Source organism: Dryobates pubescens, chromosome 28 (genome assembly GCF_014839835.1).
Source record: "Dryobates pubescens isolate bDryPub1 chromosome 28, bDryPub1.pri, whole genome shotgun sequence".
Lineage (NCBI taxonomy): Eukaryota > Metazoa > Chordata > Aves > Piciformes > Picidae > Dryobates > Dryobates pubescens.
The window spans coordinates 9979973-9994688 of record NC_071639.1 but is presented as its reverse complement, the minus strand read 5'-3'; the positions used below and the strand labels follow the sequence as shown (position 1 = coordinate 9994688).

General features: G+C 46.5%; 1 protein-coding gene across 5 annotated transcripts in view; it reads right to left on the bottom strand.

Annotated features, from left to right (window-relative positions):
• Positions 1-13142, bottom strand: part of FYN (FYN proto-oncogene, Src family tyrosine kinase) — a 126466-nt gene extending 113324 nt beyond the window's left edge. For all 5 annotated transcript variants that reach the window (XM_054173961.1, XM_054173964.1, XM_054173965.1 and 2 more), the window contains exon 1: positions 12782-13142. The gene's annotated coding sequence lies outside the window, so the exon portion shown is untranslated. The remainder of the gene's footprint in view (positions 1-12781) is intronic.
• Between the last annotated feature and the right edge of the window lie 1574 nt (positions 13143-14716).

Below are 14716 nucleotides of genomic sequence, written 5' to 3'. Positions count from 1 at the left end.
CCTGCTTCAGTGAGGAAGATTTATGCCTTTAGCTGCTCTTCCACACTGGGGTATGAAGATGTTTGAGCGAGGTGATGTGAGCTACACACTCAGTGCAGCAGCAGCTGCAAGACAAGTCCCAGATGCATGGGTTTGGTGGTGGATGTGGGTTTCTTTTGTACCCCAATTGCTCTAGTTTTTTGTTTGTTTGTTTATTTTTCCAGGCAAATATTAATTTAAGTACTTAAACCATTAATCATAAAACTTTCATTTTGTGTGTGTTTGAAAACATAATAAAAATCACACAGCATAAGAAGTTGAAGCCATTAAAATGCACAGACTGTAGCTAGTCACATGTACTGCAGTCACCCATAATGGTGCAACACACAATGACAGAGTCCTGGAAATCCAGTGGAGAATAAACACCTTCTGGCTATAAAATCTTAAGCACATGTTCTTGTCCCACAGCTTATGCAAGGCTTATCCAGGTGACACACCATTCAATCCTCATATTTGCTATCTAACACTAACTTTAAAGTGGGTAACTTAGCCAGTAGATAAGTACTGCCAGGAACACAGAATACACACAGTGCATCTCTTTGCATATGCTCTTTACTCTGCACTTCCTTCACCTTTTTACCAAAATAATCACTGTGATACAATCTTATTGCTTCAGGTTACATTGCTGTATGCAGCGTGGCTGTCTGGTGCAAAAATTCACTACAGGGAAAGGGAAACATTTGCAGCTTTGTGTATGTAAACACTGGCTTGGTCATCTGCTTCATGGAATTGAAGCAAAGGGTTGTCTCTGTTCCAGCCCTTTTTGACATGGTAGAGAAGCCTGCAAGTACTTCCCTGGAAGGGAGACTTTCCACCACTCCAACCTGAGGGAAGTAAAAACTGACAGCAAGTGAAGATCTGGCACCAAATAAGCAATTTAATTAGCTGGCAGGTGGAGGGAAGTAATTATTCCTCTCTATGCAGCACTTGTGAGACCACATCTGGAGTACTTGGTCTGGTTTGTGGAGTACTGGGACAAGAAAGACTGACATACTGGAGTGAGTCCAGCGGTTGGCCACCAAGATAGTGAAGCACTTGACATATCCAGGAGAGACAGAGAGCTGGGTTTGTTCAAGACACTCAGCTGGCTGAGGCTCCAGCTTAGAAGTTAGACCTGGCTTTGAGGTTAGCCCTGTTCTGTGCAGGGGTTTCCAGTTAGATTAAGCCTAGATTTTTCTGTTTACATTTTAAAAGGAAGAACAACTCAGAGAAGTTAGGAGGACTACTAAAAAGCATCTTAATAGAAGAACTATTTTAGAAGTACTTTTAGAAATCTGTTAGCTCTAGTCAGAGTTCAAAGAATTTTGTACAACATGACTGGGGGAAGAAAAAAAAAACCAACCAAACCAAACCCAGCCAAACCAACCAAGTTGTAGGTGATAATCCCTTAAATAAAACTAGGTGTCTTCCCCCCCCCAGCTTTAAAGTACAATGTGGAAAAGCCCAAAGCTACATATTTGTGATGACATACACAGGTTTAGCAGGTTTCCATGCCAACAATCAGAAAGTAAATCTACATGAGGTGGTTTGACTGACATTTGCAAGGTATTTTCTCAGAAATGATACCTCATAGTGGCAACATATTGCTGATTGCAGTTGGAGTGACTACATTCCTGGCAAACAGATCTAATTTCTCTTGCAGAGTTGTTCATATCTGTGTTCTCTTAAGCTCTGTGATATTTTACTTCTGGAAGAGAGTGTTAAAGGTGGCACTAAGAAATGCACAGGAACATATTAACCCTTCAAAACTAAATTTGAAACAGCAAGGCCTCTAAGCCAGGTTAGTTGGTAAAGGTCTCACGAATCAGGAAGTGCTCTCCCACTCTCATGGTGACGATTTGAATGGCAATTGCATCCTTTTTGGTGGCTTTTTGTTTGTTTGTTTAGGGGTTGAAAACACACTGCATCCAATTGCAACATCAACCAGTGGCAGAACAAGAGGACACAATCTCAAGCTGTGCCAGGGGAAGCTTAGGCTGGATGTTAGGAAGAAGTTCTTCCCAGAAAGAGTTGGTGGCCAGTTGGAATGTGCTGCCCAGGGAGGTGGTGGAGTCACCATCACTGGAGGCGTTTAGGAAGGGACTGGATGGGGTGCTTGGTGCCATGGTTTAGTTGATTAGATGGTGTTGGATGATAGGTTGGACTCGATCTCAAAGGTCTCTTCCAACCTGGTTAATTCTATTCTATCCTATCATGTTGTTTTAAAACTTGTGGGCAGCTGTTACAGATGGAGCTCCTGAGGAACACAATCACTCCTTTCCAGCAGGGCAGACAATGTAAAAACAAGTCATTTGTAAAAAAATAGAGGATTTCTTTTAAATTTAGAAGATTAATTTTTTTTTTTACTAGTCTTTGGTGCTGTGAAAAAAGAACATCAGTCTGGTTAATCCATTCTTTCAGGTCACTGCTTTCATGTCCCTTCCTTTTTGTGTCAAAAAGTAAAGTACAGCCTCTACAGCACCACACATTGCGGCTCACAGCAACGACGAACACATCCTGGTGGTCCTGGAAGCAGTACAGGCACATTAGCATGATGCTCCCTCTAGGCTGCTGGGGCTATTTTCACTGACACATGAGCTCTTCTGTCCACCTCAGCATAGCGCTGTGGAGACACATCTCAAGTCTGAGGCTCACTCTACACGAAGAAGGAAAAACCAAAGCAATGCTTTTTTTGGCCCACCATCCACATCCAGGTTCAGATTATTCCAAGCACGGTCCTACTGTGCCACATGAGCTCTAAAAAAGATGACAATTGTCTTTTGTAAGACACAAACTCACACAGCCTGACCACAAAAGCAACATTTGGCTGACTTGTTTAACACCTACAGCTATACCGTCAGCAAAATAAAGCAGAACTAACTCTTTTGCTTGGAGAGGAAACAAACAAACAAAACAATCTCAAAACAACATAATCTTACAACAGTTCAGACTAAGACTTGCTGAAAATGTAGCAAGAGCAGAGAGAACTGAGACAAGGACACCTCACCCTTAAAGAAGTGACTGAATTGCACTGATGCCAGAGGAAGTCCACAGTGTGTGTGTGTGTAGGGGGAAGCCTACAAATGAAAGCAGCTTTTTAACCTTTTGCAGGACTGGCAGCAAATCATTCTGAATGCCAAGTCATCAAGTAGTGCAAACTGATGCTCTCCTTGTCCTGCCTGTGGTGACTGAGGAGGAAGGACACGGTCTTCCCTGCGCACTTTGTCCACAGCCTTATTTGTTCCCTTTTGGCAGCCCCACTTGAACATTAGGACAAAGAGTTCTGCAGTTCTAAAGCATGTCAGTAATGCTGTCCTAAGCAAGAAAGACAGAGCTCTACCTCCCCCAAGGCACACAAGGTCATTTTTGACCTTCAGATGTAAGGGATGTTTATTCCACAAGGTCACATCAGATAGCAGCTTTCTTCTCATCCAAACTTTTGGGTTCTTTACATTTTCTACAAAAAGGAAGCTGCTGGAGAGGTGGTCAAAAGAAACTGAAGCCAGCACTGGTGGGGGGGTGGGGGGGTGTTTGAGAGCATACAGCCTGTCATGCCAAGAGTTAAATCCGGCTCTTGTCAGCTTGTCAGTTTCTGTACACCGACCTTATGCCAATTGTCAGCTGATGGGCTGTCTTGGTTTTGGCTGGAGTGAAGTTGATTTTATTCCCAAGAGCTGGTATAGTGTTGTGTTTTGGCTTTAGAGTGAGAGTAACTTTGATACCACACTGATTTTTCAGTTGTTGCTAAGCAGTGCTTATACCAAGGACTTTTCAGCATCATATACTGCCCTGCCAGCAGAGGCTGGGAGCGCACAAGCAGCTGTGATTGGACACAGCAAAGACGACTGACCAAAATGAGCCAAAGGGCTATTCCACACCATACAACATCATGCCCAATATATAAACTGGAGGGAACTGGCTGAGGATGCTGCTGCTTGGGGACTGGCTGAGCATCAGTCAGCTGGCAGTGAGCAATTGTATTGTGCATCGCCTGTTTTGTACATTGTTATTATTATCCCTTCCATTCCTGCCCTGTTAAACTGTCTGTATGTCAACCCACAAGTTTCACTTCTCACCCCCCCCTGAACTTTCTCCCTCATCCCCCTGGGGGCAGGGGTGGGGATGAGCAAGTGGCTATCTGTTGCCTAGCTACTTGGCTGGGATTAAGCCATGACATGATCTTTCCAAGTTTTTCCAACAGCAATTACAGCTAATAAAATGTGCTGCATTAAACAAGTGTTTGATTTATTTTTTTTTACCCCCTTTTGAAGGTAGTTTGCTTCAGTCTAAAACAAAAGAGAGACTGAAAAATAGAACAAAAACCCGGTTGCTATTCCTCCTCACCAGTTCAAAGTATGAAGTTTTATAAGACTGCTGACCATTCAAAGGCACCTGGGGAACACAAAATTTAGAACCAAAACCCTGCATATTCAGCTAAAGGCTTTAAAAGCAAGTGACAAGTGACAGAATCACAGATTGGAAGAGGTTGGAAGAGACCTTAAAGATCATCCAGTCCAACCCCTCACCCAGCACTGAAGAGACAACACTAAGCCATGTCCCCTAAATTCCAGGTCCACGCGTTGCTTGAACACCTCCAGTGATGGTGACTCCACCACTGCCCTGGGCAGACCATTCCAATGTCAGTGAAGCAGTATTTCCTAATATCCAGCCTCAGATGCTGTGCTATTCTAAGAATGATCTTTAAATAATGTTATTCCTTCTTGAAGATTGAAACACCACCACCCTCCTACCCCACCCCACCCCCATATTGGGGCCTAGAATGTCTTTAGCTGAAATCATCAATTCAAATGCTGTCCAGAGAGATAACAACCAGAAATTTCATAGTCTCTTGGCCAACTCACAGCCACATCCCATCAGCAAATCTAGGAGTTTTCAGCTACCTCCCAAGGAGGCAGAACCAGCATTCTTGCTGGTCTTCAGACTAGAGTCTCACTGGACGTGGGCTCCTTGTTCTGAAATCTCATTACTCAGACCTGCCTGTTATCAAAGACTATTAGCCTGCCATGACAGCATGCAAGAGGACCAGGCCACAGAGAGGTCTAAAAACTTGCAAAGGGCCATTAACCTCACCATAAAATAAACACTCCCCCATTAGCCTCAACACTAAGAATAAACACTGACCATATAGTTTAAGACAAAAAAATAGACTAATGGCCTAGTCAAACAACGGAGGTCTCAATTCTGAGTCTTAGAGATGCTTTCTTTATTCCTACCCTAGAAAAACCATGATAATAAAAGAAAATAACTAAAAAAGCATTGCTTCCTAGTGAGACCCTGCCCACAAAGGCAAGCCCAGTCCCAGGAATAAACTAATACTCTTAATGGCCTGAAAGCTGCTTTCTCTTACACCTCCTCTCCTCCCTGCAGGGCAAAAGCAGCTGGCTATAGGACACAAACTTTTTCACCCTCCAATCAGGGGTACCAGCTGGTTTTACAATAAACCCTAAGAAATAAGCAGGTATGGGATTAGGCTATCCCAGAAGAAGGAAAAGTACTTGTGTGGGGAATAGATACCAGTCCAGGGAGTCAGAAAGTAACAGACAAGGTTCCACTGTGGGGGCTTTTTGGACAGTTACCCAGACCCCAGCGTCACAGGGTGTTGGCTGATACAGTGACAGCTACAGCCCTCATTAACATAGTAATGAAGTGTCTACGAGCTAAAAAGAGAGAGAAAAAGTCCACAGGTACCCTTACTGTGTGCCTCACCCACAGCCCAGAGCTGACAGAAGGTTGTTCATGTCAGCTCCAGCTAGGTGCCCTGCGCTTCCATCTCCCAGCATGATGCTACAACCCAGCACGCTGTCACAGCTGCTGCCTTTGATACTGCATGAATTCAGGAACGTTTAGGAATGTGCAATCCTCACAGAACGTATCTATTGTGCAAACTAAGAATCACCAACTGTGTAAACAGCAAATTGTAACTATGGGCTGAAAAAGAGGTTAAGAGCAGCAAACTGATTTAGAACGACTCTGCAGTCTGCCTCATCAACTGTATCAGCCTGGAGAGCGTGCTCAAAGAGTAAGTTCAGCTAAAGGCCAGAGGGAGGAAGAGAATGGAGGCCCCCAAACGACCACCAGGGGACCCCCACAGTATAAGCATGCAGCAGGAGGTTTACATATGTAACAGATTCCATGGGTTAATGTGAATATGCTAATCACTACTTAGAAAAGTGATGATTACACATCAGATGTAAGCAGATACTCTCTGAATTTTACTGGCTTTGACACACTCAGGTGGAGCAATCCCCTATATGCCCAGCACTAGAATAAAGAAATGCTGCTTCCCAACACCTCACTGGTGTTAGGGAGTTTTCCTGCCATATTCAGTAACAGCTTGGGGAACTTCTGAACTAACTATCAACAAGTCTGCCCAATTATTTTGGACAACATCAACTTCAGTTACAGCCCCAAGAGCAATTCTGCAGTTTAAAGGTCAGGCACAGAAGGGAAACAAGGTATTTGTAAGAACCAACCAACCAACAAAACCCCCCACAAACAAAAACCCCACAAAACCCCACCTCTATTATCTGCATGCTGATATCAGAAGCCAAGATAGGAACTGCATGATATTCCAAAGTCATGCCAGGAAAACCTTCGGAGCTGGCTCTTTTGTAAGTGATACAGCTGCAAGTCAAAGATCAACATTATGCAGAGTGCTCTTTCACACACAGGTTGTTCTGACACAAGGAAGGTTAGGAGGTCTTTATTAATAGAATAAAAAGCCTTCAAATGAATGTTAAAGTTTACTTATCAAAACAAAGCCCCAACACAAAACCAAAGCCAAACACACAGAAGTAAAATAATAGAACTCAAAGAAAAAAAAAAAAGATAATAGGAACTACCAGATATGGTCATTGGAGAACTCTGATGGAAAAGTAGCTCTTAAAAACAACAACACACAATGGCTATTTAACAGTAGTTTTCATTCTCATATCCTCTTTAACATCTCTGTATAGTTTCATGTAGCAAACAGGGGCCTGACAAGACAAAAATTATCTGGCAATCATATTTTCATCTCAGACTACACCAAAAAGGCTCAAGAACGATTTTGGTCAAATCTGCTCACATGGGAAAACTGGAGCCAAGAGGAAAAGGACAGTTTCAAACTGAGAAGGTATTTCATCCAAGTCAAGCCAATCATTTGAAGTTTCCTCCTTCCTTCTCCAAAAATCACTAAAACAAGAGATGTCTGCAAATTTAAGTAGTGCCAAACACTTCTTCTCTGTTAAAGCAAATATCCTCACTCCCAGAGACCAGCTTCCTCCACTTGCTTCAGCCAGCTCTTCCCTTGGCCTGTTCCATGCTCCTTGACCCCAGGTACTTCTCTGCTTCTTCATATACTGTCCTGGTGCCACTACCATTATTCTCAGCTTCAAAACACTTTTCAAATTCACCACTGTGAGTGACACAGCTTTGGTGAATTAAAGCATATTTTTAAAGAGTTTCTGGAAGATTCATTACTGAAGGTACATTTTGTCTTAAAAGCAAGGTCTCAATTTTGGGTTAAGATAAATTGTTAGGGCCCTTACAAGGCTTTAAACGTTTATTTCTCTTTTAGAGCTCCCAGAGCTGTTGCAAGGCAGCACTGAGGATGTGAGGAAGATCCTCCCCAGGCTACCTCAAGAGCTGTGAAGCAAAGTGTACTGTGCGAGGTAGAGCCTTTGTTCAGTGCCACCAGCTGTGAGGCCATGCATTTTGGGGACAGCTCAGTAACTACTCTCCCAACACAGAATCCAATACTATTTAGAAGTAGCTCCAGCTTCTTTAAAGAGCTCTGGTTGGGCTTCATAGCACTGAGAACATCACTCAACAGCCAGTTCTCAACATCCCGCCTTTTTGGTTGTAGCCACAGGGTACCTAATGCAGGATGGGATGAAGAATTGCCCTAAGGTAGAAAAGATACTCAGTAGTTGCTGCCTCCTAAAACCCACAGCAAAATAAAACACAATAACAGCAGAGGGGTGACTTTCTCTGTTTGCCTCAAAACACTCTCACATCACAGCTACTGTGCATAGCTCACCATACTAAATCATATGAACAGCATCAACTAACTTGCTCCAAGATTCTAGACCATTTAGTTAATCAAGTAGGATTTATTACTGACAGATTAGGAAATTGTAGCTTGCAAGAAGCAACTTTCAGAGGTGCAAGACTTCCCCAACTCTGGAAAAGCTGAGTTGGAAAAACGTGGGTTAACTTTTCCTCCTATCACTTTGTCACAAACACCAGCAGATGTATTAAAATTGGGATGCCTTTGGTATAAAATAGGAGCTGCCTTATGGGAAGGACAGCAAGTTTAAAATTCATTTGCTGTTCTCTCCCCTGTTGAAGAATGATTTCACTCAAGGCCATGTAATTCAAATCAGTTGATATCGCCAGGCTCAGATGAAAAACGTTCATTCAAATTCATGGTATACAAGGAGTAGAGCTGGTCAGGAAAAACCCAACAGTTTTTTCCCTACAAGAAAATCTAGTTCTATCCATAGCCATGAGCTCAGTAAAACTGTTGCTGATTTTATACTTTAGTGAAAAAGCCAAGATGTCAAAGGTTCTATTTTGTTCCAAGCAGGTGCCAGTATTTAGAGCTGAAATCTTTGCTTTCACAGCAAGTTACTGTTCAAAACAGTCAGAAGCAAGATGAGGTGACATGTTTTGATTGACTTTAAGTAATTGCATTTTTCTCTTCCCCCAGTAAAAGTGCTGATATTGTTCAGTTTTGCCTCCATTCCAAGCGAGAGAATGTTCTGAAAATCCTTTACAAAACACCATTGTTTTCCTGCAGACAGTGGTAAGGAGAACGACAGAGCAGCTTCTCCTTGGCTGCAGACTCCCATAAGGTCAGGCCTGCTTCTTGTTTCAGGGCTCAAGAACATCCACCACAGACAGGTTTAACCTGACCACTTTTAAACTGGGAGGCAGCTTACCTGCCTGAAACTAAACCAGTGCTTGAGCACATTAAGAAACACGTCTGTCCTACAGCACAGTGCTAAGAAGGCCCACAAGCTCCTCAAGGAACATTGTACACTTCTGGGATGTACCAACACAACTCAGAATTTTCACATTGCATCTCAATGGGTCATTTCTCAGTCTAGAAGTCGTGCACAGGGGATGCAAATGCTAGAAATCCTGATTCTTCTACACCTGTACCTTTGCCACCTATTGAAACAAAAGACAACCCCCCATCCCAGCCCCCCCAAAACACCCAACCAAAACCTACAACAAAACAAAACCAACAAAACCCACAAACAAAACAAATAAATCCAAACAAACCCCCAAACCACTATTTTATCAAAATCAGACTAAGGTTTTTAAACTCTGAAAGCAAGCCACTGTAGTGCCAAGTGAAACACCCAGCAGACAGATGCAGCAATAGTTTCACCTCCTTTTGAGGCACTTTACATTGGGTGGCCCTGGGAGAGCTTCCCCCAGCACACCAGCCCTGGGGGAGCGCAGCTCTGACGGGCATAAAGTGTTTTGCAAGGAGCACCAAGCAGCCACATCCCTTGCTCAGGGGTGAGAGATCCAGAGGGGCCACAAATCACCCTGGTAGTAAGGCCCCAGGAAGCTCCACACTGAAGCAAGCAAACTCTTTTGTGGGTTTCTCCTCAAACTGCTGACTTGCAGGATACAGATCTGTAGAGCTTTTGTTACCAAAGGAGTCCTTAATTGCTAGATTTCAATGTGACTGCTCGGGTGAATTAGATCTGGCAGTTCAAGTCCTGTTTTTGGAGTAGTGGGTCAAACTTACTTGTGAAGACACTTCTGTTGGGAGTTTCAAGGGTGGGAAAGGGACAGGAGTTACTGGTCTTCTCCCTCTCAAAGGAAGGTCACATTGACAACAGACAGTGCCAGCAGCAGACCTGCCCATAAAGCAAATTACAAAGTGCTGTCCATGGCACAAACAAACGTCTTTATTATACATTCAAAGTAGTGCCCAAACTGAATTAAGCAGAACTTTACAGAACAAGTTTGAATCAAATATTAATGTGCACCTCAGAGAGAAGGAGGAAGGGGGGGGGGGAAAACCAACACAACCCACTTGTGTGCAACTCTCTCTCCCTGAAGCAAAAGCAATGTAATGCAGCAAGACAGCAAAGTGAAGACATTGGTTAAAGAAAACTAATTGGGCATAAAGTGGCCAACAGCTCTAAGCCTTCCTTAATACAGCTAAATAGATGACATCACAGATGTACCATATTATAGTGTTAAGGCACCATACAGTTTTCATTCATCTAATCACAAGTTTATTACACCACAAATCCAGTGTAGCTCAAATAATACTCAGATTAGCATATTTATCTTGATTCAGCTACGCCATGGGGACCTATCAGACCCCACCCATGCATTTTGGATGACACTATTCAGGCACTGCAGATAAATGCATTGTGAAATCCAGCACAGTATCTCAAAAGCAGAAATAGAAACCTGTCAATGGGTCCTAACTTCTAAAGAGACCTGAAAACGCCTAAGGAGCAACTTGTCTGTACCACCTTCTTCACTTCTGCCTCACAGTGACTGCCATGCCCATATACTAAAGATGTTTATCCTTCACTGAAAACATGCCTTTATTCAACATCAAAAGTTTCCAGAGTAGCCTGTTCAGGATTTTATACATAAACTGGTATTTCATGCCACCACATCTTCCACCAGCAGGCAAGATAGAATTCCTGAAACAACGTGCCTGAAGCACAAACCACAAACACACCAGGGCCAGTGGCCTACCATTAGACAACCTCATACTGGAAATTCTTATTTTGCCAAAGATGAGCCACAGAGATGAAGCAGTAATTTGTTAGAAGTGCAGAAGCAGCAAGCTTGCAGGCCCCCTCTGAAAAGCATCTGAACATTACAACAAGCTAAGAGAAATCTGCAGCTTACTGCCAATGATATACAAACTTCTATGGCATTAACTAGGCAAACTTCTGTTATCTTTTCCCTCAAGATCATAGGCTTATCAGACAGAAAAGGGTCAAAAATGAACCCATTGCCTTTACCCAACCTCCAAGAGATTACCATCTTAGAATTGTTTTTAACAAATTGGGAAAAGGCACCAATCTACTGACACTGATCAAGTGTCACCAGTTGCGTGAGCACACACATCAAGGTGCTGAAAACACCTGTATTGCTGTGGGGAGGGTAACAACCTTCCCACTTCACTAAGTAAATGCTGAATTGTAAGAACAAACTCCTCTTCCTTCCAGTATCCCACTGGGACCAGCAGCGGCTACAACAGATGTAACTGAGAAGTTGGAGATGCTGCCTTCCCTCCCTTCTCACTCCGGGATTTTTCTTCTGGCCTGCATTGTTCACTTAACAGAACTTTGTTTGAAGTGTGTTTTTACTCCTTCACTGCATGACAAACCCACACAGTCAGAAGACAGGCTTATAAAAACCACAGATCTCCAGCAGGGAGCTTGACAGTGGGTGTACCGCTGGACACAGCTCTCCATTCATCATGCACATTCTCCAGATTTCAAGTTGACAGCGTCCCTTTAGCTTAATGAAAACACTTCCTCCACCAGCACATAAACAAACAAATCTTCACCTGCAATTGTTCTAAGCTTCAGACACAAAACGCTAGTTAAAAACGTATCAATAAACCACATCAAACTGGGTGTGGGGATGAGATGCTGTTACAGCTGCAGAGACGGTGAAAGAAGGATATAGGAGTGAAGGAGGTAATTGACAAGGTCTCAAAGGCGTTGCCAGTCCTGTGTGTGTATTTCAAAAGCCCGGTCCTTTCCCACTTGTTATTTAGCATTTTAAGAATGGAAGCGTCTCAGAGTGATTGATGAACAACTGCAGAGGGGTGCTTTCCACTCAGCCTAAACCCTCTCCTCCAGCACCGACTCAGCCCTGCCCTCCCCGTCACCGCTAAAGGGACCAAGATACCATGCCCTTGTTTTCACGAAGTGTCCCCTTTCCCTCCCCGGCCCTCTCCCAGCGCTCACGCACAAGCAAAATCCAGACGGAGCAGAAAGAAGGGGGGTTCCCGAGGAAGCAGAGAGCAAGCCGAGCGGCGTGAAGGAGGTCGAGCGACACGCACAGCGCAGCTCTGCAGACGCAGCAGAACACTGGCACCCGTGGCGTGGCATTTGGTACCTCTCGCTAATCTAAAATGTGGCTGGAGAGGAACTGGCACCAGATCAGCGGCCTCATCTGGGGAGGAACAGAAAGGCTCTAGGGGAAAGACAAGGAACAAGCCTCCTTTCACATCCTACCACCCTTGGGCATTTTGTGCGTCCCTTCTTTCTTCCCTGAAAGAGGCCTTTGTCACAGGCGTGCAGATCCCACACCATTTATTTCAGGGGGAGAGAAGGTCTCGTTATTTATTTCCCCCTTCCCGTTTTTCGCAGTTGGGCGGTAACAAACACCGCGCTGTGCTATGCTGTGCCCCCTCCCCGCTCTCCGGCCTGCGGTCGCGGGGGCGGAGGACGTGGACACGGGCGACCCCCGGGCACGCAGGGGTGCAGCGCCCGCCCGCCCCGGCGATGCCCCCAGCTCTCCCGCGCTGCAGGCCGCAGAGGCCGGCAGGGAAGACGGCGGCGGCGGCGGGAAGGGAGGGTTTGGGGTGTGCGTGAAGGATACCCGCAGCAGCACGGCCGCCTCCCCTCCCCGGCAGCCCCCGCACCCCGTCACCGCTCGGGCGCACAAAGGAAACAAACGCGCCGCAGCATCCCCTCCTCTTCCCGCTCCCCCCGGGCGGCGGCGGCGCAGCGGCAGGCTCCGGTCCCTCTCTTACCTGGAGCAGCTCGGCTCAGCTCGGCTCAGCGCAGCGCGGGGCCGGGGCGGCGCCGCCGCACTCACATCCTCCTCGTTCCGCTCCTCCACCAGCTGCACCCGCCCGGCCGCCCGCAGCGAGGGGCTTCCGCTGCCTCTCCCCGTGGGCAGACGCGCTGCGCCGAGCCCCGGCACAGCGCGGAGGAGACGGTAGAGCTGCAGCCTAGGCAGGGATGAGCTTGCAGCGGCTGTCCGCGTTGTTGCTGCTGCCTCGCCTCCGCTCCGCCCGGGCGAGCGCGGCTCGGGCGCTCCCCTCCCACTGGGGCTCCTGACAGATGGCGCAACCGCAGCGCCGCCGCCGCTCGCTCGCCGCCCGCACAGAGCCGGCAGCAGCCTCCCCCCCGCCCGCCGCGCCCCGCCGCGGGGGCGGCTCTAGCCTGGCAGCTCCGCCGGCCTATAGCAAAGCGCTATAGGCAAGCCGCTGCCGCTCTGACTGGCGGATAGTGAAGGAGGCGGGCGGGCGAGGCGGACCCGCAGCGCCTGCTGCCCGCGGCCGCGAGGAGGGCACCGCCCGGGCACCGCCCCCGGGGAGCGGCGGTCGCTGCGGGCGGCTCGCGGGGGCCGGAGGGGATGTGCCAGGGGCTGCGCCGGAGATGCTCGGCCCTGGCCGCGAAGAGGAGCCGGAGGGGGAAGGAGGAAGAGGAGGAGTAGCCGACCCGTGGCGGGGGTCGCGGCCGGCAGCTGTCATCGTCGGAGCGGTTCACGTTGCTCTGGGCCCCGCTGCGTGCACTTTGCCTCGGGGAGGCGGGAGTTAGAGTCTCAACTTTCCCGATGAATGGGGAACAACCTTAATCAGATTATACCTCTTTGTGCAAAACAATGTCTTGCTGTATTGTGATGATTTTTATCCCTAATTATTGAAATTGGCAGTAGCTGGTTGTAAGGCGGCTGCGGCGGCGAGGAGCAAACACGCGGAGGTTCGCAAGTGTTAGGGGGTTATTACATTTCTGACATTTAACTGCAGAGTACTGCAGCCGGCCGTGTCGGGACGAGTGTCAGCCCCACCAGGGGAGTGGCTGCTGTCCCCACGACACGCCTGGACACCTCTGCTGGAGCTTCAGTCTTGTGCTGCACCCCAAGCCACGCAGGCTTGCTTTGCTGTCTCCCGCTCGCGGTGGCCCATGATCCACGGGCAGGTTACTGGAAAAGGTCCCCTCAGGTTGTCATCAACGCCATAACCCCTCCCAGCATTTCTCAAGGTGTCTGCGTCCACCTCCAACGCCTGTTGAAAGCACCAAACGCTCCAGCTTCAGGTCTCCTTTCCTCTGTAACTCTGCCCATGACCTCGGATGCTCCCGTGCTGACATTGGCGCTTCTCCGTGTCCCTTGTCTCCTAGGCTTGGAAAGTTCTTTTGCCTTAGCACTGAGAAGAAATCATAGCTTAGGCTCCAACAAGAACAGGAAAGGCATGTAAAATACAGATGCAGGGGAGAGAAACATCTTTAAACAGGCTGAAACAGCAAAAAGAACTACAACATAGCTTCTCAAAAAATCAGGTTTATATTTCTCTCCCTTCTCCCTGGATTTGATTTTTTTGCTGCTGGTATTTAACCAGAGAATCATTTCATCTGGATGATTTGATTTCTTGATTAAATTACAGTTTTAAAGATTCAGATGTAACCTCGTTTCCTATCAGGCTATCAACAGTGGTGTGTTTACAGTGAAAAAATGTTTCCCTTCTCAGTCTGTGTGACTGTGTAAGTGACTCTTGATCATTACATTTCAGGATCCTATGGAGTTTGTTCCACTAATTCATATAGACAATTTGTAGAGGGTGGGAATTTCAAAAGAAAGCATCACTCATGTCACTTCTCATTTAAAATCTGATTGTTGATGTGGAAGCAAACAAAATTTGCAGGCTCCTAGGTAGCACATTTTTTGTTTCAGTCCTAATCTT